We start from the raw sequence: 23,737 nt of genomic DNA on the forward strand, positions 1-23,737 counted from the left end.
CAAAGATAGACCACATGTTAGGACACAAAACCAGTCTCTACAAGTTCAAGAAGATTGAAATCATATCAAGCATCTTCTTGGACCAAATGGCATGAAATTAGAAATCAACTACAATAAAAACACTAAAAAACATTCAAACACATGGAGGCTAAATAGCATGTCATTAAACAATGAATGGGTTACCAAAGAGATCAAGAAAGAAATAAAAAACTTCCTGGAAATAAATGAAAATGAACTCACAACAACCCCAAATTTATGGAACATAATGAAAGCAGTCCTGAGACGGAAGTTTATAGCACTACAGGCCTACCTCAAAAAACAAGAAAAACTGCTAATAGACTCTCTAACCCTACAACTTAAAGACTTAGAAAGAGAACAACAAGAAAAGCCCAGAGTAAGTAGAAGAAAGGAAATAATAAAGATCAGAGCAGAAATAAATGACACGGAGACTAAAAAAAAATACAAAAGATCAATGAAACCAAGAGCTGGTTCTTTGAAATGATAAACAAGATTGATGAACCTTTAGCCAGACTCATCAAGAAACAAAGAGAGAGGACCCAAATAAAATCAGAAACAAAAGAGTTGAAGTAGCAATTGACCCAGCAGAAATACAAAGGACTATAAGAAAATACTATGAACAACTATATGCCACCAAGCTGAACAACCTGGATTTTGTCTAGGACAAATTCCTAGAAAAATACAACCTTCCAAAACTCAATCAGGAAGAGTCAGAAAACCAGAATAGGCCGATAACTGCTGATGAAGTTGAAGCAGGATTAAAAAAAGCTCCCAGCACACAAAAGCCCTGGTCTGGAGGGCTTCACAGGGGAGTTTTACCAAACATTCAAAGAAGAACTAACACCTATCCTCCTCAAACTATTCCAAAAAATCCAAGAGGAAGGAATACTTCCAAGCTCTTTTTTACGAGGCCAGCATTAGCCTAATTCCAAAACCAGATAAAGACACTACAAAGAAAGAGAATTACAGGCCAATATCCCTGATGAACATAGATGCTAAAATCCTCAACAAAATATTAGCAAATCAGATCCAGCAATATATTAAAAAGATCACACACCATGACCAAGTGGGATTTGTTCCAGGGATGCAAGGCTGGTACAACATTCGCAAATCAATAAACATGATACACATCACATAAACAAATTGAAAGACAAAAATCACATGATCATATCAATAGACATGGAAAAAACATTTGACAAAATCCAACACCCATTTTTGATAAAAAATCTCAGCAAAGTGGGAACAGAGGGATCATACCTCAACATAATAAAAGTCATATATGACAAACCTACAGCCAACATCATACTCAATGGGCAAAAACTAAAAGCATTTTCCCTAAGAACAGGAACAAGACAGGGGTGTCCACTTTCACCACTCTTATTCAACATAGTACTGGAAGTCCTAGCCACAGCGATCAGACAAGAAGAAAATATAAAAAGCATTCAAATTGGAAAGGAGGAAGTAAAACTGTCATTATCTGCAAATGACATGATATTGTACATAGAAAATCCTAAAGACTCCATCAAAAAACTACTAGATTCAATAAATGAATTCGGCAAGGTAGCAGGATACAAAATTAACACCCAGAAATCGATGGCATTTTTATACACCAATAATGTACTCTCAGAAAGAGGAACTAAAAAAACAATCCCATTTACCATTGCAACAAAAAATTAAGATACTTAGGAATAAACTTAACCAAGGAGGTAAAAGACCTGTACTCAGAAAACTACAGGATATTGCAAAAAGAGATAGAGGAAGATACAAATGAGTGGAAGAATATTTTGTGTTCATGGACTGGAAGGATCAACATCATTAAAATGTTCATACTACCCAAAGCAATCTATAAATTCAATGCAATCTCTATTAAAATACCAACAGCATATTTCACAGATCTAGAACAAACACTTCAAAAATTCATATGGAACCAAGAAAGACCCTAAATAGCCATGGCAATCTTGAGAAGGAAGAACAAAGTTGGAGGGATCACAATACCAGGTATCAAGTTATACTACAGAAAGCCACTGTAATCAAAACAGCCTGGTACTGGCACAAGAACAGACATATAGATCAGTGGAACAGAACAAAGAACCCAGAAATCGACCCAAGCCATTATGCTCAATTAATATTTGACAAAGGAGGCAAGAACATACAATGGAGTAAAGACAGTCTCTTCAATAAATGGTATTGGGAAAATTGGACAGGTACATGCAAAAGAAATGAAACCAGACCACCAACTTATACTACACACAAAAATAAACTCAGAATGTATAAAAGACTTAAATGTAAGACATGAAACCATAAATATCCTAGAAGAAAACATAGGCAGCAAAATCTCAGACATCTCTTGTAGCAATATGTTTGTCAATACATCTCCTGGACAAGAAAAACAAAGGAGAAAATAAACAATGGGACTACATCAAAATAAAAACTTCTGCACAGCAAAAGAAACCATCAACAAAATGAAAAGGGAGCCCAATATGGGAGAACATATTTGCCAGTGACACATCTGATAAAGGGTTAATATCCAAAATATAAAAACTCATACAACTTAACAAAAGGAAAGCAAACAACCCAATTAAAAAATGGACAAAGGACGTAAATAGACACTTCTCCAAAGATGACTCACAGATGTCAAAGAGACATATGAAAAAAATACTCAAAGTCACTAATCATCAGAGAGATGCAAATTAAAACCACAAAAGACATCACTTCACACCTGTCAGAATGTCTGCCATCAACAAGTCAACAAACAACAAGTGCTGGCGAGGGTGTGAAGAAAAGGGAACCTTAGTACACTGCTGGTGGGAATGCAGACTGGTGCAGCCACTATGGAAAACAGTATGGAGATTCCTCAAAAAATTAAAAATTGACCTGCCATTTGACCAGTGATCCCACTTCTAGGAATATATCCTAAGAATCCTAAAACACCAATCAGAAAGAACTCATGCATCCCTATGTTCATAGCAGCGCAATTTACAATACCTAAGATCTGGAAACAGCCCAAGTGCCCATCACTAGATGAGGCAATAAAAAAGCGGTGGGACATTTACAGCATGGAGTGCTATGCAGCTGTAAAAAAGGATCTCTTAGCTTTTGGGACAGCATGGATGGAACTGGAGAGTATTATGCTAAGTGAAAGAAGCCAGTCAGAGAAAGACAAGTACCACATGATTTCACTCCTCTGTGGAATATAATAAACAAAATAAACTGATAAACAAAATAGATTCAGAGACATAGAAGCATGGAACTGACTGAGGAATCTCAGAGGGAAGGCGGGGGTGGGGGAGTGGGTGGGGAGAGATTAATCAAAGAACTTATATGCTTATATGCACAACCTATAGACACAGACATTGGTATGGGGAGGCCTGGGGATGGGGTGGATGTGGGGTGGAGGGGATCAATGGGGGATTAAGGGGGACATCTGTAACACTTCCAACAACAAAGTTAAATTAAAAAAATAAATCAAAAAACCAAAAAACCACAATCTGACAAATACCAAGAACTGGTAAGAACAGGAAGCAACTGAATTCTCTCATACCTTCTCACGCATTGCTGGTCGCCAATGCACAATGCAAAATCCACTCTAGAAAAGAGTTTGGCAGTTTTAAAAATAAAGTTTAAAAGAATTACCACAGACACAACAATCTCACTCCCAGGTATTTATCAGAGTGAAGTTAAAACTTATGCTCACTCAAAAACCTGACCACATATTTATAGTAGCTTTATTTGTAATAACCAAAAGTTGGAAACAGCCCATATGTCCATTGACTGGGAAATGGATAAACTATAGTACATCTATAAAATGGAATACTACTCAGCAATAAGAAAGGAATAAACTATCTTTAAAATTTTTTCTTTTTTCTTTTTTAAAAAAATATATCTTTATTGATTTCAGACAGAGGAAGGGAGAGGGAGAGATAGAAACATCAATGATGAGAGAGTCATCATTGATCGGCTGCCTCCTGCATACTCCCAACCGGGGATCGAGCCCGCAACCCAGGCATGTGCCCTGACTGGGAATCAAACCTCAATCTCCTGGATCCTTGGCCAATGTTCAACCTCTGAGCCATGCCCGGCTGGGTGGAATAAACTCTTGATACATACAAGAACATGGATGAATCCCAGTACCATTTTGCTTAGTGAAAGAAGCCAGACTCAGAAGACTACATATAGCATGTTTACATTTATATGACATTCTGGAAAAGGCAAAACTATAGGAGCAGAGACCAGATTGGTGGTTGCCTAGGGTTAAAAGGTGGGGTAATGGTTTGATCACAAAAGGGTGGCACAGTGGAATCTGGGGGGTTGCGTTCCATATCTTGGTTGTAGTGGTAGGTTTACCACTCTACACATTTGCCAAAACTTATTTTACTGTATGTTAAATAACTTTAAAAACACACACGAAAAACAAGATTGTCAGACTGGGTTAAAAACATAGGGGTCTGACAGTCTCTGTTGGCCAAGGGCAAACTTTGCTCAAGGAAAAGTTCAGTTCTCATTCTGAAAAATCCTATGAGATTATGCACCAAACCTCATTAATAAGTGAATAGTATTTCTATTTTTAGACTGCTAACATCTAGCAGGAAGTAAAAACCAATACACATCACAGTTAAATATACTTTAATATACCATAGTTTTGCGTATCTTGTACAACTACAAAAGATATGGAAACTAAGAATCAAAGAACCTTTTTGCCTATTATGTGACTGATTTCAGTTACTGTGTTTTTCATTCCTAGAAGTTCTAATTTTTAAAAATCTACATGGCTACTTTCTATAGTTTCTTGTTTTGAATAAATGTTTTCCACTTTGTATTCTATTTCTTTACAAAATATCATCTGAAACAGCAGGATGAGTCCTTGAGTTTTCACGTCTCATCCAGCTGTTCTGCCATCAGAGAGCTAATTTTAGAAGGAGTAATCTTATAAAATACAGTGTAATTAAGAAAAGTAGGTTTGGGGTTGTTTCTTTCTTTCTTTGAGACTTCTAATTCAGAGTTGTACAGGGTGCTTGGTTTTCTGAAACAAGCCAGCAGCCTGAGAATAATCTGAACCATAAATCTAGGGCTAAGCCATGAAACTTTTAGCTAAAGGATCATAGTTAGCTTCTACAAGAGTTGAATTCCAGCTCCTTTACATTAATGGACTTTAAAATGAAAATAAAGTCACAAATAAAGCTTTTTCTCAATCCGTGAAAAACACGATGGAATCAGGGTGTGTGCTGGATTATTTTTCCCTGCAAGTTGAATGATTACATTTGCTTTGTCATGCATGTGAGGGATATGCTTGCCTACTGTTGCTAAAGACTGTAATAGCAGCTTCCCTTGCTTTCTTTTTCTGACAGGAATCGTCAGCAACATGGAACACGTTGCCACATTTTTTGAGCAATGGTATTTTTTTTTAATGTAGAGAGTTAAGCCCAATGAGTCTAACCCAAAGCAAATAATTTTGTCCACAAAGTCCAGACTGGTTTTCCTCATTTCTCAAAATAACTAGAACTGAGTGCACACCAAAATCTCCACTTTTTCTTGTACCATGTAGACATGGCCACAAATGCAAGCGATTCTTCACTTTTCAGGTAAAATTAGGCCATCTATGTGATCCTGTTACATAGGTGAACAGTGACTTTTCACTTACTAACTATGAAACAACATAGATTGAGAAGACAATTTCATGTAACTCCTCTCAGGTCCAAGTGCTGTATGAGGAAGGATTTAAGTGTTGATAATAGCTTATTGATGAGTTTCCATTAAACTACTTTAAAAAAGTCTTAACTTATACAATAATTCAACCAACCCCAAGGTCACCTAAAGTAAGTTATCCCAATCAGCCAAGAACCCAAGAAACGTTTATAGAAAAAGAAAAAGACCAAAGGAAATTGGCATCTTATATTATCCTAGAGTCATGCTTTTTCTGAGGCTTTTGTGCCACCTAATTATAATAAAATAATGCTCCAAGTAACACAATAAAGCTATTAGATACATCATGAGAGCACTGACTGTCTGAACATAGCTCTGTGTGGTTGGGAAACCGTATTACTGAACTTTTGGCCACTGGCTTGTGACATTTAGAAGAGCCCTGACAATTTACCCACAACTACTGAAAAAAAATTTTAAAGCCTTTCTTCAAAGTTTTCACATTAAAAATGATCTTACGTGTGTAAGAATGGAGGAAATGTGGAAAAGTTACTCCTGTTGGACTGGCTTTGAGTCTACACACCATGTTTACAAAGTGTTTTGCGATAGTTAGAGGAGCAGTTCTAATAACAGCATATTGCACAGTTATCATGAACCATGTGTAGCCGAAGGAGAACTTCAGTCTATCAGGGTGGCTCACATGTTGCTATTTGTCACTTCAATTTCTTATCAGAAATAAAATTGAAAAAGTGAAAACTCTGAAACCCAAGCAAGTCATCAAGTCATCTGTGGCCAGAATAATGAGGCCTCTTGGGAAAAAACACACAAAACTAACACATTTTTGAGAAAGAGGCTTTGGTTTCAGAGAATTACGGCAGCTGTTAAGTTCATTTGCTGTTGCAGCTCAAGTAGATAGGCATTTACAGTACATTTTTAAAGGGTTTATACGCCCTCAGTGATTTTTATCATTTTGAAGAGAAATGAGAAACACTATAGTAGTTACCAAGTAGTAGCACTTATTTTCAGAAGCTGCATTTTAGTGACTAAAGCAGCACTTGTAGATAAAAGGGTTATGTCTTAGCTACAGTTCCATACTGAATGTTATAGCAATTAAGAATGCTTTGATATAGACACGGTACAGGGTAACTTAGAGAATAATATTCTCCTAAAAAGGTGTTAGCTTTCCTTATAAGAAGCAACATGTGAAGTCTAGCAGACACAGTTTCATTTATTGCATTTTGATTGCCTAAGTTTTCAACTGGGTAGTATTCTATTTCAAGGCCATTCTGTTGCAAAACTTTGTTGTGTGGTTTTAACATAGCTCTGTCTGTTGTAAACCAGAGAGAATAGGAAAACAAACAAACAAAAAACCCGGAAAGAGTACTCCATATATAACTTTTCACTTTCACTTGAAGGTCTTATAGTAGGTAACTGATTTTTAAGACAAAAAATTCTTCCCAGCCAGGCACAGCTCAGCGGTTGAGCATTGACCTAAGATCCAGGAGATCGCGTGTTTGATTCCCAGTCAGGGCGCATGCAGGAGGCAGCTGATCAATGACTCTCATCATTGATGTTTCTCTCTCTCTTTCCCTCTCCCTTCCTCTCTCTGAAATCAATGAAAATATATTAAAAAAAAAAAAAAGACAAAAAATTCTAAGTTCTCTGAGCTTCTACCCTAAATGAGTCCCGCTTTTACTATGCTTTAAAGTGATTACTGCGGAGACTCTAAAGTTTAGGACAAAACTGGATTAAGGACAATTAATCATCTAAATAAATGATTGTCATCTTTATTAGAATTCTGAAGACCAACACAATAACAACAATTGATTGTCACTTATCAAGTATAGAAAATGTATGTAGTCCTATGCAATTCTTCTTTTGGGTTTTCAGGATTTAAGATGGGGTTTAGGGATAAAAATGAGTGACCAAAAGTTTATTATATAAAATAATTATCTTATGTTTTGGTTATTTTTGGCTGATGGAAGAAAGGGACTATGCCTGTGGAATTTCTTTTGTAAATGCCTACTTGTGTGGATATATAGAGACACCTGATTGTTTTTGATAATGATGATAATTAACAATCATTCTATCCAAATACATAGGTTGTTATAAGCTATGTAATTAAGAACTGGGCCAACATATATTCACAAAATGAATGATAGGCAATGTGATATCTTGTATGGGCCTTCTACTCTAGTTGTATCCTATACAAAAACTCCCTTTCCTGGTTCCTCTATAGTTATAGATATTTTTTAAAAAGGATCTTACAAAAGTTTCTCAGAAGCATCTGCACAGTTCTTGAAAAATTAGCATCATAACTCTCCATTCTAAGGAATTTAGGCCAAAAAGAAAAATATTGAGTGAGGTTTCTTAGGCCCTGGGTATGAAGTTTCCCAGGAGCTATAAGTCAATAATCATGGTCCAAAGGCCCAGTCTTTTCATAAAAAAAACATATGTCACAAACATCTTTCCTGTGCCAGTTCCAGAAAGTGACAGATCTCACTCTACATGCACTTAACATCCGGAACAAACCTTGTTTCATAGACAGCGTACTCACTCAAGTCATAAATCTTTTTCTGACAATTCAAAGTAGTGACAAGAGCAAATTATATTAGAAGATATTTCACTCTAGTTAGCAGTGTAGATGTGTTCAGTCTAGATCAGTGATTTTCAACTTTTTAAAAAATCTCATAGCACACATAAACTAATTACTAAAATTCTGTGGCACACCAACAAATATATTTTGTGTTGTTCTGACAAAAAATAAGTATAATTTTGGTTCATTTACACTGGATGGCTATTGTTTTGTTGGCTGTTGTAATTTTTTTATTTGACAGTCTAAGGGAAAAGAGGTCAGTGTCCCTGACTAAATAGTCAGATACTGCCTATTTTAAAAATTCTTGCAGCACACCAGTTGAAAATCACTGGTCTTGATGATATTCCAAATCAGTTTCTGGTCCACTTATTCAAATCCTTTGAATTTCTTAGTTCTGAGGACTGAGGTGGGCATAAGCAATTCTTCCTCAAACTTTCATCTGCAGCTATTTCTAATACTCTAACTCCCTAATGTGCTTGTTTCAACTTCCCTGTGGTTTTGGAAATTCCTGCATGTCATCATTTAGAGTCTATTTTACATCATTGTAGTTCCTTACAAATAGACTCACTATGTTCTCATCTCTAGGTATGAAGATTCGTTTTCTACTGATTGCTTTTATACATGAAGTTTACTAACATTCTAAAATTTTGCTTTTCCTTAAATGTATGCATTGGTTGAAATATTAATAAAGCTTCTGCATTAAATTTTGTAGATCACTTTGCATTGCACGTGTTCTGTAGAAAGATAAAACCCAACCTAAGTAAGTAAAATAGAGGATCAAGTCAACAGTCCAGCAGAGACTCTCCCAAAACCACAACTTCTTACCCTAATTTATAGTTTCATTACTGGCCACACTTTTATTTTGCTTACTTTTTTTAGTTCCTTCCTTAGATCTATCCCTTACATATACTTTTGGATAATAACACTAACCTCTACTGAATTCCTCCATCTAATGTAAGTTGGCCAGTTTCTTTTGAACTTTAAGTGCCCTATATGATAAAAAAGGCAATGTCCTGAAGATCCATGAATGCAATGATAACGGTATTTCTATTGTCTTTTTTCATCCTCTGTCCTTTCAATCTATCCCCACCAATGTGTAGTTACTATTAAACTATAATGACTATGCCTACATAGTCAATTATATATCCCTGCTTCTTTTGTTTTAATACTTTTTTTTGGCTTCACAGACTACAACAGTTTTAGAGCTGGGAAGTTGAGTGATCCTTTCCTCTATCATTTTCAGTGTAGGAAACATGATTTAGTAATAATCCAACATTTGATACAGTTTCTTTTTTTAAAACTTTTTGAAAGTTTACTTAAACTACAAGATACCACTGTACCATTTTAACCAATTAGAATGGCTTTTAAAAAAAAACCCAAACAACCAAATAAATAAAAATATGACAATACCAAGTGCTAGCTCTCATATTGCACTACTGGTGGCAACATTATAGGATACAGCCATGTTGAGGAACAGTTTGACAGTTTCTTATAAACATATTCTTATTATCAGACCTAGTAAGCCCCCTTCCTAGGTATTACCAAAGAAAAATGAAGGCATATGTCACAAAAACTTGTGTATAAATGTTAAAGAGGCTTTCTTTATAATCACCAAAACCTGGAAACAGCCCAGATGTCCCTCAACCAGAGAATGGACAAACAAATTGTGGTTGTTGGAATACGACTCAGCAATACAAAGGAAGAAACCATTGATGTGTGCAACACACAACAAGGGCAAATCTCCAATGCATTATGCTAAGTGAAAAAAATCCCTATACAGGTTGGGGCAAAAGTAGGTTTACAGTTGTTCATATAGAAAATAGTAAAATCATTAATAAATAATAATATGAGAATAAATTGTATTTCAAGTACTTACAACTATAAACCTACTTTTGCCCAACCCTGTATATTATATGATTCTTTTTATTTGTTATCCAGGAAAATGCAATATTATGGGCATAAAAATCCAATCAGCATTTGCCAAGGGCTAGGATACAGAGATTGACTACAAAGGGGAAAAAGTTTTGTGTTTTTTTTAAATGTTTTTATTGATTGATTCCCTACTGAGAATGGAGCCCCAAAATCTGGGCATATGCCCTGATCTAGAATTGAACAGTGAACCCCTGGTTTATAAGTTGACTCTCAACCACTGAGCCATGCCGGCTGGGCATGAGGGAACTTTTTGGAGTGAGGAAATGCTCTATATTTTTTATTGTGGTGGTGGTTCACAGATGTATACATTTGTCAAAACTCAACAAACTGTACACGTTAGAAGAACTTGTTTTACTATTCGTAAATTTTATTGCAATAAACCTAAGTTTTAAAAATATTACACAAAAATCTTTATGAAAATATTGGAAAATTATGAAGTCAATTCTGGCCCCTTGTGCCTAGGGATTTGTATTTCCTCATACTTAATTACTGCAAAACTCTTTTTTTTTTTTTTTTTTTTTTGCAAAACTCTTAAAATAGAATGCCAACAGAATTTGGTGAACTCCTGAAAGATTCCAGTATTGTTCTTATTACATGGAACTTAGTAGTGATACACATAGGGGAAGAAACAAAATAACTTAAAATTAATCAACCAAACAGTTATAACTGGAATGCCTGTATTTCAAGAGGAAGTGACCTTGTTAACTGTGCTTTCACTACTTCCTGATAGTAAGATAAAGTTTTAAAATGCTTTCCTTTTATGTATTAGATTTTTTGCAAAAATAATTCATTGAATAAAATGTAATTTTAAAATATTTTAAACATATAGAAAAGTGAAAAAAGAAACCTATATACAGATTTACATAGGTTTACAGGTGTGAGTACATGAAACACAGAGTTTATTCTTGTATTATTTATTATTGTATTGTTTTCCAAACAACTGTAAACCTGCTTTTGCCCCACAATTGTTCAATTGTATAAATTGAACAAATGCTATATTTTGCCATATATTGTTTATTTTTTTAATCCTCACCTGAGGATATGTTTTTATTGATTTTTAGAGAGGAAGGGAGAGAGAGAGAGAAACATTGATGTGAGAGAGAAACATTGATTGGTTGCCCCGACCAGGACTGAACCCGCAACCTAGGGATGTGTCCTGACTGGGAATCGAACCCACAACCTTTTTGGTGTACAGGACAATGCTTCAACCAACTGAGCAATCCAACCAGGGCTGCCTTATTTTTTTTTTTAGATGCTTCTTTAAAAAGCAATAAAATGCTACAGTTGAAGCCCCAACTTCATCCTATTTCCCAGGCTCCTTCTCCAGAGGTAAACACAATCCTGAAGTTGGTATGTATATTAGAACTTTAAAGATTTGTCCATGTTGATAGATGTCAGAAGGTTTTGCCACTTTAAATTATTATATACTATTCCATTGAATTATTATAGATATTTAGTTATCATCTACAAACAATACACCAATGAACACCCTCCTAGTGTCTTCTGGTTCATATGTGTAAGAGTTTCTCTAAATGCAGGGGTTTTCAAGCTTTTATGGCCAATAAGCATGGTGAGAAATAATTTTACATTTAGATCCTATATATGCATAGATGCATATATCATCACAGGCCAAATTGCCTGGGAAGCAGATCTGAGACAGAAATTTGTGTGCAGGATGTTTATTTGGGAGTGTACCAGGATCAGCACCTGTGGGGGAGTGAAGGAAGCAGAAATGGGCAGAGTTTGGGGATCTAATGAAGTGACTACAAAGATCTCAGGTGATCCTGCATTGGCTGCGGTGATCCCTAAGGATAATTTCTAATTGGGGCAAGGGGATCAGGCCTTTTATATACCTGTATTGATCAGTTACTGCATATAGCCAACCCAGGCAGAGGCTCTGACCTTGGGCAAGTAGCTCTCTTCCTGGAGAGGGAATCAGCTAAAAGCTGTTGGCAGCCAATCCTGTAGCATCTGGGTGAACGAAAGCTTCAGTCCTGGAGAGGGAGAATGTAAGTGGCACACAAAAATTTGCAAAACAATCCCTAATCTGATATTTTCTGTTATAGTTCATTTGTTAAAAATGTTTGTTGTAACCCTTAAATTGACTTCATAATCCACTAATGGATCATGTGTCACAGTTTCAAAAAAACTGCTTTAGAGTATATAGCCAGAAATGGAATTGCTGGATTGTAGGGTATATGCCTTTTTAATTTTACTAAATACTACCAAACTGCTTTCTGAAAGGGTTGGGCAATTTGACATTCCCACCAGCAGAGCATGAGAATTCCAGTTACCTAATAACTGTTGGTAATGTCAGACTTTTTAATGTTTGCCCATCTGATAGATGTATTACTGGGGTAATACAGTATAGAATCTGAAACCCATCCTTTGGTGAAAGTAAAACATCCCCAATATTGTAGTACACCATTACTACTTCCTGTTAGCTTATCAACCACACCAAAAGGCATGTGCATTTCCCTGATAATTAGGTTACGTTCAATTTTGAGTCTTGCAAAATAGAAATCTAGTCTGGCAAAATAAATCTTTCAGTCTTGTAATCTTTGCTATAGCACCTAGCACAATGCATAACACATAACAGTATAAAGTAAAGCACCTGTAGCTTGAATGAGGGAATGCGCATGGGCCCATGACATTGAAGATTTCACCTGTTTTGAATCTCTGAGGCAGTGTGGTTTGGTAGAAGCCTATTGGCCCAGAAATTGTAAGGCCTGGCCTCTGGTCTAGTTCAGAATGATTTGGTAAGTTCATTCTACCTTTTTTTTTTTTTTTTAAATTTAAAAAAAATTTTTCAATTACAGTTTACATTCAGTATTATTTTGTATTAGTTTCAGTTGTACGGCATAGTGGTTAGACAATCATATACTTTACAGAGTGTTCCCCCTGACATTTCCAGTACCCATCTGACACCACATATAGTTATTACAATATTATTGACTATATTTCACTCCACCTTTATGATCCTCAGTTCCTTCATCTCTAAAATAAGGATTTTTCTGAGGACCCAGCTTACTTCATGGGATCCTTGGAATACTGAGTTCTCGGAACTGTTATTTATGTAGTGGAGAAGTCAAAGAACTGGGAATCTGGAGATCCGGATTCCAGTCCTAACTCTCCTCCCACTATTGGATGTATATGACCTTGGAAAAATCCCAAGTAGGCAAATGTTCACTTATGAGAAAATGAAATGGTTACTATATGATCTCTAAGTTCCTTTCCTGCTCAAAAATGCTTTGTTCTGGGTCAGAGAAACATAAAGTCAGTTTATGAAAGTGTCATTCCCATAAAGTCATCATGATGTGGGTCAGATGATACATTTTAAATCCATTCCTAATTACCTGCCCCACCTCAATTGCTCTATAACCCTATTCATTTAGCCCTACCCTTATCCAATTTCCCTACATGTTACCTGAACTCCACCCTTGAGATTTTCCTTTACAACCAACCACCATTTTTATTATATTTAGTATTCCAATTCTTGCTCCTAACGTTGTAGCAAACAGAACCTTACACTATGTGATCATCAGGAGAATGTGACAGAAGAATATGTTTCTTGTCTCTTTTCATAACTTCACTAATTCTCTTTTATCATAGAGTTTGTTTAAAATGAGCCGTATTGTTACATACTCTGTTCAGTCCAACATCAAAGATTCTATGGCTCTCCTTTCTTCACTGTGCCCTCCACTGCCTTCCCGACAGCACTGCATAGGCGGGCAGGAGTTTGCCAGCACTGCCCTATTGTGCCATCTCTAAAAGCCTTTCTTCCATTTCAGTTCCAATACATTCAGATGAAAGCCTCATATCAACTTCCTTCTGCTTCTCTTTTAGCAGAATTTGAAACTCCATAGTTACTATTACAAGATTCTATTAAATCAATAGGGTGATGTTTATTAAATTTTTAAAATGCTGTTAAAATAATTACAACAAAATATGAAAACATGCAGGTTATAAGTGGAGAATGTAGAGAAAGAATATCTGTTTCTATGGGATAGTAAAGTGATGCTGACACTAGAGAGCCCTTAGAAGCAGCTTTGAAGATCTTCCTCGTTTTTAATTTAAATCTTTATTACTAAGTCTTTTATTCTCCAAATCCTGAGTAAGCTAATTGTTAGTTTTTCCTCTGACAATTCTGGATTAACTTTGCCCTTAATATAGCTAGCTTTATATAACTAACTAGTTCATCTCTTTGTACACACCTGTGTGGGTTCTTATGGCTTGCAGAGGCTTACTTCTTTCTCAATTAAGAGCCTGGAGTCGTGAGTCTGAATGTGTTGGGAATGAGAGGCTGTCTCCACCATACTGGAGAGGGGCAGGGGAGAACGAAGCATAGGCCCTAAGGCCCTGCTCTTCGTAGGCAATGTCAAGAGCGGACACTGATGAATTTTTCTACCAAGAATAGAAAGAAAAGAGAGGAGAAGGCTAGCAACCTCAAACCATGTCTGGAACGACTGGTCCTATTTCTTCTTTAGAAAGATCAGCCTGGCAACAAAGGACGGGATAGACAGAAGAGGGAAAGACAGGAGATGGGGAGTCCAATTAATTGATTGTAGCAAAATTTCAGATTAAAAAAAAAAAGTATGTCTGAACTGGGTCAGTGGGAATGGAGATGGGAGAGGTAAGGAAGGACACAATTGATGTTAAGCAGGTGATATCGATAGGTTTTTATGGTTAAGTGTTAAAGAATGAGGGACAAAAGGGGAGTTGGTTACTCAAAGGTTTTGACTTTTGTGACTGGTGCATGGTGGGTACAATTCAAGAAATTAGAGAATATAGGAGTAAACATAATGAGTCTACCTTTAAAAATGTTGAGTTTCAGGTACACTAGGTACTGAGATGTCTGGAAGCAGTTGAATACACAATCCTGAAGCATACAAGAGAGGTATGGACTAAAGGTGTCTGTCTCCTAGTCTGAAGGATTATATAGAAAACAGGAGTATTTTATTTTGTTTTGTTTTCAATTGCAGGTGTTTCCCCTTACAAGCAGGGTTCCTTAGGCCTTGACAATAAAAAAAAAAGAGTGTTCCTGTTGTGTACCCTTACAGGATGCCTGTCTGGGCCAATCAATAAAAAGAAAAGAATGATGGTGTCTTATTTGTTCATCTTAATGTTTCCCAAATATCCTAGCTGTAATAACAGTGCTGAGTACATGAAAAAAGCTGACTCATATTTCCTGCAAGTCAGCACAGATATCCATCCTTCCAAATTATTTGAACCTTTGGCCACTACCAGAGAGTCAGGATGCTGAAACAATTTATAAGCATCTCTTTCATTTGTTGAAAACAATTCTAATACATCTGTTATAAAGATTCAGAGTAAAAAAAAAAAAAAAAAAAAGCTGTTACTGCCTTGTACCACCCCCATAACCCAAACAATGATACCCTGGCCTTTCAAAGAAAGTCTAGGTTCTCTCAGGACCGGTTCAAATTTCACCTATTTGTCACTTTCAATTCCCACAATCAGAATCAATCACTCAACTCCCCCAGACTCCCCGGCAACAAGTTCATCCATCTATTGTAGAATTTCTAATAGCCTCATTTCTATTAAAGTTACCCGCCTGGTGCTTATCTTTGTTTTCCTTCTGTGCCCAGCATAGTGCTTTGTGTGAATTTGTTAAAAGTTATAAAAATTTGGCCTATTATTTAAAGAAAACCAGGGGGCATACTTGACTGTGGACAATGACAGTTTAAAAGATGCACTATATAAAAATAATTTCCTTTTGCAGATCATTTAAAAATTAAAAATTGAATTTAGAAGGAATCGTTGAGAGAGGTAAAAGCATTCACCTGAGGAGGATGTTGAGAGGTGATAATTTTCAAATTTGTGAAAAAGTGCTTAAAGATATGACTCAATTGGCCATCAAGGCGGTAAAGACAGCAGTGGCTCACATCACTGCAGCTTGCCTGTCCCTGGACACTCCTCTCAAGTATCAGGTTTAGAGTTTACCATTTGCAACATGATGTTTCTCACTATTATTCTTGCAAATTGTTCAGATAATCTGTCTTTCAAAAGTATTTCACCAGATTTGTGTTAAGAAATAAATTGATAATTTGACAGCATTGCTAGTAAATTTCAGTTTGTGGATTAAATACACTGGAATGACATTCTAACATTGTTTCACAATGAATAGAATTTGGCAATGTGTTCTGGTTTGGGACTCATCCAAAGAGTTTCTGATGGACCATAAGTGCCTGGTGGAAGGCTTTCTCACCCATAAGGAAGCCCCATGGCACAGATATCAAGAATGGCTTTATAGAAGGTTCCAGGTTTTTTAAAGATGTGGGAAACTTCTGGCATAACAATTAAGGTGAACAGATTTAACAGGTGGAAAGGATTAGGCTGTACAAAAGCTTGAGCTTCCACTGCTTTAAACTCTTATTGGTTTCATAGGTTTTTCTTTGTGCATTGTTCAAACTGCAGTAGTTAAAAATAACTTCTAGGAAGTAGCCATATAGAGTTCTAGGTGTAAAAAACGACATGATTTCAGAAATGGCAGGGGGCCCAAATTTCTAAGGCATATTTTTCTATCTGGCCCACATCTGCATTGTTAGACTCCACTGCCCAAATCTCACTTAGGTTTCAAGTTTGTTTAATTGTGACTATAGTGACATATGCATGGGATGTTGAGAGGATTCATGAAATGCCTGTTAAGGGCTCTGAGATACTTAGAGGCACTTCCTGAGCTGTATGTCAAGTACTGCTTAACGTTTTCTACTGCTTTTTAATATGTTCATTCAGAAAGTGTTTTCTTTGATTAAAGAAAAAAAAACTTGATGCCCTGGCCAGTGTGGTTCATCGGTTAAAGCACTGGCCCTCGAACTGAAGGGCTGGAGTTCAATTCCGGTCAAAAAGAATATCTGGGTTGCAGGTTTGATCAGGCCTGTTCCAGGCCCATGTGGGACACAGCCAATCCATGTGTCTCTCTCCCATCCAAGTTTCTCTCTTTCTCCCCCCCTCCCTCCCTCCCTTCCTTCCACTCTCTCTCTAAAAAATCAGTGGAAAAAAATATCCTCCGGTGAGGATTAACAAAAACAAACACTGGAAAGATTTTCAACTTTTGAAACTGTTTAGAGTATCATTCTGTAAACTATGCTTGCAACTATGTTTATAATATTTTAATTGGTATGTAGTAATGTAGATGAAAATATATGAACCTTTTTGCCAATTAAAAAAGAATGCTTCTTGTCGCTAGTCAAATGTTTTGATACAACAAGCTACTCCTCAAAGAGGAATTGACCTTGTAGGTATCTCAACAATTAAAACCAACGAAAGACTAAATCTTCATCCAATGGGGAGAAGATGGGAGGTTCCCAATTGGACTTTTAAATTTTTTACAGCTTTATAGAGATATAATTGACACACAGAGGACTACACATGTTTGTATGCAGCTTGAAAAGTCTGACATATGAAACCATTACTACAATCTAGATAGTGGACATATCCATCATCCCCAAAAGTTCCTTTGTACCCTTTTATGCTACGACCTCTCTCTTGTAATCTAGCCGTGCCCTCATGTTGGGTTTAAAAACACTGTGGATGACATGGGGAAGAGGCAGGAAGGGTCCAGCCTGGAAAAGAAATTTAGTTTGAGCCCTGGCTGGATGCTCAGTTGGTTGGAGCATCGGTCCAATATGCCAAGGTTGTGAGTTTGATCCCCGGTTAGGGCACATGTAAGAATCAACCAATGAACGCATAAATAAGCAGAGTAACAAATCTCTCATCTCTCTCTCTTTCACCCCACTTCCCCTCTCTCTCTAAAACTCAACCAATAAGTAAAAATTTTGAAAAAAGAAAATATCCGTGGAAATTTTAACAACAAAAAGAAATTTAAGTTTGTTTAATGGAGTTATAATGCGGCATTTAGGATGTATTTTTAATAAAAGAAAGGCAAAGGGGGACATCTGTAACAGTGTCAGCAACAAAAAATAAATTTAAAAAAAGTTATCAGCTCAGTATTTTCAGGTCAAAATTCTGATCTTTCGAACTTCATAACTATATAGAATGCTTGGTTATTTGAAATGTGGCAAAAAAACATGCTTTCTTTTTTCTTGTTTCTTTTTTTCTATTTTATTGTTCACAAAAGAGTGACTTTTAAAACTAAATTTAGCCAGAGATTAAATAACTTTTTTAAAATGAAAATTAATAGTATTAAAAAGATATGCATTTAGAGTAGTTGTACATAAATGGAGGAACAGGTTGTCTGGGCCATTTTGGAACATTTACAAGACCATAGAGCACATTTTATTGTCATGGAACATAGTTTTTAAGAGCTAAAAATTAATTGATCCTATATTAGTATTCCTCATTAGTATGATGTATTAGTCATCCAAGCTAACAACCTATGCTAATCCTTATTTCTTGGTGGTGGTTTCAAACTTATATGGAATGGTCCGTTGAACCTTTCAGTGGGAGCAAATAATTGTATTAATCACCGTTTGCCATCTTGAGGTGGGAGGGGGCCTCACCAGATACCTTTAAAATATACATGGCTTAGAAAGTAGGAGTTCCTGTTTACTGAATAGAGTTTCAGTTTGGGATAATGAAAAAAGTTCTAGAAGTTTTAGTGGTTTCGCAACTATGTGAACGTACATAATGTCACTTAACTGTACACTAAGAATAGTTAAAATGGTATATTTTATGTTATGTATATTTTACCACAATAATATTTTTTTAAATTCATGACTTGATAGCAAATTTTATTAGAAAATGCAGAGCTAAGCACTTAAAAGTACATTTGGAACTACAGCATCAAGAAACTACACATTTATAGCAGTTCATATTCTTTACCCTACCAGCACAATGTGCAAAAAGTAATAAGAATGGTTGGTTTCGATTACTACTTGTAATCAATAAAAAATGTACTTATCAAATAGCATTGATTAGGCAACTATACACATTAACATAACATATAAAACATTTAGAAACAACTTACACTATTTAACAACTTTCAGTGATAGTACTTTCTGTACACAGTCTTATGTGATATTCACACTTTTTTTTTTAACAATAAGGTAACTGAAGATCAAAGCATATAATTTGACCAACTTAGTACTGAATAGGCCCAACCCCAGGTTTCTGTTGTTTGCTTTGTCAGATGCGAACATCACTGTTCCCAACTCCCTTGCTCTAACAGAGTCATTCCCTACCCTTTCAATAGCTTCCAGCTGCAATTACAATAAAATCCAATCTTGTTTCTTCTATGTCTTCCTAGGACCTAGGGGAATGGGCCCACACTCACCTCTCCAGTGTGATGCCATGTTGCTCTCTGCACTGTGTGTTCCCCAGCACCAATGGGCTCCACTCAGTTCCAACAGCCAAGCTCCTTCCTGCCACAGGTTCTTTGCACAGCCATTCCCACAGCCTTAAATATTACCTCTTCACGTCTCACATAACTGGAATCTTTCTCATCCCTCAGATGATCCTTTCCTCATCCCTGTTTTTGGTGGTGGTGTTTTTTAAACTATCCTGTTATTTGATTGCCAGAATTCTGTTCATAACCTTCGTAGCATGTTTCCACCCAAAATATGCTGAAGTATTTGTTGTCCCTCTTTTTCCCACTAGACTGTCAGCTCCACGAAGGCAGACCTTTTCTGTTTCTCTCACCACTGGGTCCCCTCAAGTGTTTGTCTCAATGAATGTTTGTTGACTGGCTGAATGAATACTACAATGCAAGTTATGGAGATAAGAAATAGAGCTATAAACTTGGTTAGTAAAAGGGATCAATGCCTATTCTGTGCAATTTAGGAAAACTGACTTGAAACCAGAGGAATTTTTAGGGTCCTATTTCTTCCTTCACTTGTCCATGGAATAATATCTAACATTTATTGAGTGCTTTTAGGCACGACGCCAAGCATTTCACATGTGTTATAGAATGTAACCCTCCGAGCAACCCGTAGCAGTAATCAACCTTTATTATGCTCATTTTCCAGAGGCAAATTGCCAAAAGCCACTTACCGTGGAGCCATAGGAGGTTTAAATAGGCCATATCCCATTAATTCAATGTAATCTACACCCCTTCAGTCAACAATAGGTGTTTTATCTACATATTTTTCAGAGAACCCCACTGAATCCCCCATTTTACCTGACCTTCAGTACCTTGGGACCGAAATCTACTAGGTGGTTGCTAGCCCCTTAGGGGGTTTCCTGGGGAATCTGAGCACCCCTGGTGGAGGGGCGGCCGCCCTGACGGACGCGCGGAGTTCTGGCTAAGCGCTGTCAGGACTCCCGGGGCTGCTGCGCTGAAGGGAGGAAACAGATCAGTTGGCCCAAGACAGTCCCTGACCCTCCGGCTGGTGAAAGGGGAAGGGAAGGTATGTCTCGCCCACTCCCGCCTCGGGCTGGGGATCTCCCGACCAAAGAGGGAGCCACAAGCGCGTTTCTCCTTAACTACATCGCGCGTCACCAGCGGAGCCCCGCCTACTTTCTCACGCAATCAGTCTGAGCTACGACTCCGCCCCCTATGGCCGGACCTGGCCCGCGATTGGCCCTTGCTGGCCGCGATCCCCGCCCCCGCCCCTTCCGTCACTGCCAAGATGGCGCTGCTTGCAGCCGCAGCGGTAGAGGAGGCTGGAGTCGGAGAAAGAGGCGGAGGCAGCCGCGGTTGCAAGGGGAGGGGGAGTCCCGTCTGACTGAAACAGCAGGCCTGGGCGGGCGGGGGTGCCGCGCAGGGCGGAGCGCTGGGCTGGGGATGAGCTAAGCAGGCTCCGCGCCGCGGCATTCAGCCCCTCGTGTCCCGCCGCCGCTCGTGAGGGGACCGCTCTCCCAGTTCGACCAGCTGCTCGCTCTGGAGCCAGCAGCGGTGAGGTGAGTGCGGGGGCGGGAACGCGGACAGCGGTGGCATGTGGAGCTGTCACTGCCCGGAGCCGTGACAGCCGTGGGTGCGGGAGCCGGGCCAGCCAGACTCGGAGAGGTGGCGCGGATGGCCGCGACCTCCGCCCGTGAGCTTCTCAAAGCCAGGCTGTCCTCCGCGGGCTCGGTCCTCCCCGAATGGCGCGGCGGTGCTGAGAAGAGCAGTCGCGCCTCTGCGTCGGACGCGTGGGGGGTTTCAGTGTTTTCATTGGGATTTTCTATTCGGGGCTGGCCTGGGGCTCTCAGTGTTGGGAGGTGGGGGTGGGGACGGGGGCGGTGAGAGGGGAGGTCCCGGAGCTCGGAGTTTGACATACCGGTTACGTAAGATTGAGGCGGCCTCCCGGAATCCCACCTGCTCGGTATTTTAAGCCGGCGGCAGCGGAAGCCTGGCGGGGCCCCAGAGGCCCGAATTCCCTCCCGGGGGTCTCCTTCGTCTACCCGGGTCCGCGTGAGCTGCGTCAGCGTCCAAGTTGGCCAGTTTCCACCCACCCCCGGTCTTTATTTTCTCGGGGGGGGGGGGAGCTGGTGAAACGATTCCTAGTCTCCACCATTCGCTTTCAAGTTTATCGCATTCTGGGGGGAGGAGAAAAAAAGAAAAATGCTTGTGACCTAAAACTGGGTCGCAGCGACAGCTTTTCATTATCGTGCTTTTAAATGACAGATGTGCAGGAAGATTTTTGTTATTGTCTCAGTGCGCTTTTAATACAAACGTATGGTTACGCCTGGAGCGCTAGAGAAGGGTTTTGTTTTACAGGACAGTTATTTCTTGTTCGCAACAGTAGGACAGGCATCAGTCAACAGGCATGTATTTATTTAGGGAGAAAACGCGTGTCAGCCATCTAGAGACCCGTAAGAGCAGAAAGAGTATTACTCCGTTAATATGTTATTCTTGAAAATGTATTATACATTAATGAAAATAGTAGCCCAAATGTAAAAAAGCAGTTTTACAAGATTACAAGCTGTTGTTCGGTGTTTATAGTCTCTTTCTGTTTTCTGATTGCCCTAGTCTACTCCTCTCCTCTTGGTGGAAGGAGGCGGGGGCACCTGTAAACAGCGTAGCCCAGGTTACACTAATCTATTGTAGTACATTTGAGATTATTATAAAAAGTACTCTCTGGGAGACCTAGGATTAGGTAATAAGTAAGGACTCTTGGGCATAATATTCAGTTTATGTTTAAAGTAGATACTTCTGAGATTCAGTTTTTGAAATTTAAGTATACAGAATTTCTGAGCCATTCGAACCTTGTTTGAACTTATAATGAACAGAAGATCGTATTTGGCTTCTTTTATAAGAATTTTGTTTTGTTTTGGCCTGAATTAAACATTCTGAGCAACATTTACATCATTTTCGCAATTTCCCTTTGGACTGCAGCTCTCAGTAGGAGTTCAGAATAGCATATATCACCATCATCTTTATATATACTATATGCTATATAATTTTCTTTTTCTGAATGATTAAACATAGACCTACCTCATTGTGGAATTTTATGGGAATGCACTTGTTAGGAAGGTTAATTGATCTTGATACAAGCCCAATACTGGAAAAAAAAAAAAGAGTAAGTTTTGGCCTGAGTTTTGAATTTATGTACACAAATTTACACTTTTGAAAATTGGTGAAGTGATATATACTTTTCATTTGTGCAAGAGAGCTACCAAGCTGATGCTGATTTGTTCAGAACTTTTTCATATGAATTACCACTGTCCTTAGTAATTATTGATTCTTAAGCTTCTGGAGCTGTTGGCCTATTTATGGCAACTCAAATAATATTTGGAATAAATAGGAAGCTGTAAGAAGGAAGAGATAGGGTATATGACATTTATTAATTTATTCAAACAATAACAAAAATCATGGCAGAAATGTAAAAGAAAAATTATTTTCTCATTAAGCAATACTAGTTACATTATCTTTCTTGTTTGCAGATTTTTTCTAAGCAGTCTACTTTCTATGAAAACCTGGATTTAAGCACTGATACACACAGGGATGTTTGATATATTACAGATCTGTACTATTACTGTTTAAATGGATGGTTTATTATTCTAAGTGGAAAACAAAAGTATCTCTAGCAGGAAAATTGACTTGTTCTTCTTGTCCTCTCTGATGTCAGGGACTTTGTGGGACTTTCTTCTTCCCTACCAGATGTGGAAGAAGAGAATGACTCAAAAAAACTTGACAAAAATTTCTTCTTTTCTTGTTTGTTTAATGCCCTAGATAATTGCTCAGTAGAATTTTTGGGTTGGGGAGAAGTCAAGCACCCCACACTTAATTACTGTATATCATGGTTAACCACTTTGAATACTAAAATAGCAGTATAGAACTTTATACATAAGAAAGTATTAATTTCTATAGTGTGTTACTATAATAGTGAAAAATTTGTAACAGCCAAAATGCCCTATAATAGAGGGATAGTGAAATTAATGATAATCCATGTGATGGATGCAGCTTTTAAAAGTCACATATTAAAAAATATTTACCGCCCGGCCGGGCTTGGCTCAGTGGTTGAGCATCGACCTAGGATCCAGGCGATCGGGGTTCGATTCCTGGTCAGGGCACATGCCCGGGTTGCGGGCTCAATCAGTGACTCTCTCATCATTGATGTTTCTATTTCTCTCTCCCTCTCCTTTCCTCTCTCTGAAATCAATAAAGATATATTTAAAAATATATATATATTTACCGACATGAGAAAGTCCAGT

The 23,737-nt window shown here is 37.9% G+C and overlaps 1 protein-coding gene across 4 annotated transcripts in view; it reads left to right on the forward strand.

Moving 5' to 3' along the window:
• The first annotated feature begins 20,829 nt into the window (after positions 1-20,829).
• Positions 20,830-23,737, forward strand: part of DENND4A (DENN domain containing 4A) — a 96,535-nt gene continuing 93,627 nt past the window's right edge. For all 4 annotated transcript variants that reach the window (XM_016208621.2, XM_016208624.2, XM_016208625.2 and 1 more), the window contains exon 1: positions 20,830-21,001. The gene's annotated coding sequence lies outside the window, so the exon portion shown is untranslated. The remainder of the gene's footprint in view (positions 21,002-23,737) is intronic.

This window comes from Miniopterus natalensis, chromosome 1, assembly GCF_054644295.1.
Source record: "Miniopterus natalensis isolate mMinNat1 chromosome 1, mMinNat1.hap1, whole genome shotgun sequence".
Lineage (NCBI taxonomy): Eukaryota > Metazoa > Chordata > Mammalia > Chiroptera > Miniopteridae > Miniopterus > Miniopterus natalensis.